We start from the raw sequence: 4,297 nt of genomic DNA on the forward strand, positions 1-4,297 counted from the left end.
GGCTGTAAACCAGTTGACACTCTGATGGATGCCAATGTGAAACTTCTAGCTCGCACCACCGAGGCCGCCACCGACAATGAAAGATTTAAGCAGCTTGTAAGAAAACTCATCTACCTCACTCACACGAGACCAGATATTGGATTCGCATTGAATATGATAAGTCGGTTCATGAGTAATCCTTTGAAAACTCACATGGACGCATTTATGAGGATTCTCCAATATCTCAAAGCTGCCCCAGGGACTGGTCTCTCCTTCAAGAAAAGACGAAGTCGTGGTGTCGAAGTGTTCACAGATGCGGACTGGGCTGGATATGTTCCAGACAGACGATCAACATCAGGCATGTGCACATATGTCTGGGGAAATCTTGTCCCATGGCAAAGCAAGAAACAGTCTGTTGTCTCAAGAAGTAGTGCTGAAGCCGAGCTCAGGTCTTTAGCCAGCGGAGTATGTGAAGGCATTTGTCTGAAGAGAGTTCTCGATGACCTCAAGATCATCATCGAAGGTCCTATCAAGTTTTTTTGTGATAATCAAGCCGCTCTCAACATAGCTAAAAATCCAGTCCACCACGATAAAACAAAACATATCGAGATCGATCGATACTTCATCAGTGAAAAGATTGAAGCAAAAATTATCGACATGGAATACATTACGACAAGTTATCAGCTCGTTGACATTCTCACCAAAGCCCTTCCTCGAGTGACATTCTCCGAGCTATGTAGCAAGCTTGATCTCCTCAATATATACAGTCAAGCTTGAGGGGGAGTGTTGAAATCTAGCTCGTCAATTCGCTCATTCGTCATCTCGCTAGCCTGTTATCTCACCTAAGCCACCTCGCCTAAGCTTCACCTCGTCACTTCGCCTTTCTCCTGACAGACGTATCTCAGGAACCCTCACTTCTTGGAACTCATCTCACTTGGGAAAAGTGTTGCATTTATTTGTCATTCTATTTTCTATATCGTGTTCTCTGTGTAATATTTATTATTCTCTATTTCCTAGACGTAATTATTACACGTATTTATTACACTCTCATGTATCTAGTCTATTCTAATGTATCTACCATATTTATAAATAGGTGATACAATTTTATATAAAAAAACAAGAAATAACATTCAAAGTCTCGGAACACTATCTCTCATTTTCGACTCTTTCCTCTTTATTTCTACATTCTTAGACCTAACTTAAGTTTCCAAAATATTGGTTACAAATATTTTATTTGAAGTGATAGATTTTAGTATTTTTAGATAGTATGAAGTACACATCAATTGCGTTTTATCGTGTTTTTGTTTTTATTATTATTTTAATTATAACAAACTATATGCCATCTTCATAATCTAATAATAGCGAAATCAGCTGTGTATGTTTTTTTTTTCTTTTCTTTTTTAGCACATATATATTTTTCCATTGTCTAAAATGACTAAATTTGACAATATTGAGCTGAGAGTCATGTATACTTATTTAGAACATATTTAGATCACTCAATCTTTGCTCTTTTCCTTCAAAGAAATAAACAAGCAAATCACAACATACATATTATCAACAACAACAACAACAACAACAACAACAACAATAACAAGAAATTCAAACGACACTAGAAAAGCCACATGCTTGAAACGACAAACAGCACATTCGTACAACGACACTAATTTTCTAATCATAATTTTTCGCGCGCTTTAGCACAACAAACATGGTAAACAGTTGGAATGACTTTAAGAACACACTGAAATCCAAGAGCTTCTTTGGTAGGACGGTTCCGAAGAGCTCGTCAGAAATATCGTCGCCGAAATGCTGTTTGGTCGTCCCTTCCAAGATAGCCCTAAAAGGCGATGCCATATATTTGGGCTCTGGAACTTGAAAAACGACATTGATATTCTCCATTGATTCTATGGTGAAGCATCCACTGCGCTTAACGGCCGATTCAACCTCTTCGGGAGACGCAAAATACATTGGTATGTTAAAAGTATCTAATTTCTCTTCACTCACTTTACCCTGTAATATACATATATACGTACACAAAAGCCATATTCATAACCACTTACATTAATTATCAGGAGCTATGTAAATCAGCTCAAACAATCTGAGTGTGATAATATTCTAAATCTTTTTACGAACCTTCATTATTTTCTGCACGTCTAATTGATTCATGATTAAAGTAATAAAACAATATAGACTCTTTGTTTAGGCTGTGGACAAAAGAATTCTAAGAAGAACTGATTTTAACATTAAAACTACAAATTGTATAACGTTTATATATAGATATATTATGACAGGAAGATAAAATGAAGATCCTAGCTAGAATCATTTCTTATTTGTATCCCATCTAGAATTTAATAAATTTCCGTGAAATCAATTATGACGAGTCACTAAAATATGAGTAGATATTCCTATAAAAGAGTAAAAAAAGGGTACAAATTCTGTGTGTATAAATATAAACGTCATTTCTTATTTGTATCCCATCTAGAATTTAATAAATTTCCGTGAAATCAATTATGACGAGTCACTAAAATATGAGTAGATATTCCTATAAAATAGTAAAAAAAGGGTACAAATTCTGTGTGTGTATAAATATAAACGTGATATAAAATAAAACAAAAACGTGTTTGTCCGTCACCATGTAATTCGTTCTCTTTCTTTCCATACCCCTATTTATTTCAATTTGATGTCATGATTAAGGAATTAATAATCTTCCTAGTAAATATTACCTCTTTGGTCATGTCTATAAGTGCATGTTCCACCACTTGAAAGACTTTGTTGAGGAAGGGCTCGGAATGAGACGAGCCACTGGGTCGACCAAAGATGGAAAGAGCCATCAGTCCTCCATCAACAACCTCTTCTGCTCGGAATTTCAGAAAACTATCCATGTCTTTCCCAAACTGCCCTTCATAAGCCTTTGCTACTTCGTCCGTAGAATTCGAGTAATAGACTCTCCCTTTGTTCCAAGCCGGAGAGCTCTTGTGTATCACCTCCCCCGGAACCCTAGACAGCCAATGCAGTGATGACGAAGAGTAGACAAAATGAAGAGAATCTGCAGGGAATAATGGACCGTGAAATGAACCCGGAACCCCAGCCGCAAAATACTTTCTCTCTCGAGGGAGAGATACGAACAGCTGGTTGAAATCGTTTGTGGGCAGATCGTTGAAAAACACTTGGAACTCGGGGATAATAACGGCTTCAGATGTTTTGATACTATATTTTCCTTCAAAGCCGTTAAACTTGTGTTCCAAGGAATCTATTATGTTTTGTACAGCTAGGAATGTATTTGGTCCCGTAGAGCAGCCTAAATCAGCGATCCTAAATGTTTTGGACAGCGAGAAGGTTCTAATGTCAAGCTTCTCAACTGCTTTGGTAATTAATTCATTCGTAGCTTCAATCATTTGTCTCTGCAAGAGGTAGGTTTAAACATTGGCTCATCTTCACCAATAAGTTCAAAAAAACAAAAGTTACACGGACAAAAGTTTTTGTAAATGCAAAAAGTCATCACCTCGCCTAATTAACAATCAATTAATAATTGCACAAAATTATTAATGAGATTTATTACAATATGAGCTTGCTTTTTTCTAAACATTTCATTTTACTTATTACTTGAGAGTTTTATAGAGAGAGTATAAGTTTCTCTAATCGCAAAGTTAACCGGACTGCTTCCTACTTGATGATTACTGTGAATTTAATATGATAATACCATAATCAAAGCATTAAGAACGACCATATATATTTAAATTTTATTTCTAAATTGTAATTCCAATTGTTAAGCAATATAATTTTAGAGTTATGTATGTAAAATAAAATTAGTGAATTACCTGATAGGTAGAGTTTTTTGCGTAGCTGTGAAGGCCACTTCCACCGTTCATTGGGCACACCGGTACTTGAGGCATCTCACTGTCGTTATCTTCTTTTTCTTGACCAACTTCAAACATAAAATATATGCACAAATTTTATTATACGTATACGTCGTTATTAGATTGTATGAGAGAGAGAGAGAGGGAGAGAGTCACCGATTTTTGAAAATGAGATGGGGGAGAAAAACTATGAGAAACATATAGACGAAGCTGCTTTATATTTATAGAGGATGCTGAAATCACTATACACATCAGGGATAATAGGGCAAATCGCAGTTATAGCCATATTAACTAACATTTATACTGTAGTTAAATAATCTTCAAATTAAAATCTAGTCACTAAATGTATTACAGAATTCTATATTCTTAAAATTTCTATCAACCTCATTTTCTAATTTTAGTTATTGACTCTCAAGCCTTCCCCAAAATTTGCAACATTCAGATAGTAAAAAAAAAAAAAAAAA

General features: G+C 35.5%; 1 pseudogene across 1 annotated transcript; it reads right to left on the reverse strand.

Moving 5' to 3' along the window:
• Positions 1 to 1,647: 1,647 nt before the first annotated feature.
• Positions 1,648 to 4,018, reverse strand: LOC149390913 (loganic acid O-methyltransferase pseudogene; annotated as a pseudogene). The gene is made up of 4 exons (XR_016300163.1): positions 3,990 to 4,018; positions 3,795 to 3,901; positions 2,700 to 3,377; positions 1,648 to 1,986 (listed from the first exon to the last, which is right to left on the reverse strand). The product of XR_016300163.1 is annotated as a loganic acid O-methyltransferase pseudogene (transcript).
• Between the last annotated feature and the right edge of the window lie 279 nt (positions 4,019 to 4,297).

This window comes from Urtica dioica, chromosome 7 (assembly GCF_054948205.1).
Source record: "Urtica dioica subsp. dioica isolate 48M chromosome 7, U.dioica_male_clone48M_v1_H2, whole genome shotgun sequence".
NCBI classification, from domain to species: Eukaryota; Viridiplantae; Streptophyta; class Magnoliopsida; order Rosales; family Urticaceae; genus Urtica; species Urtica dioica.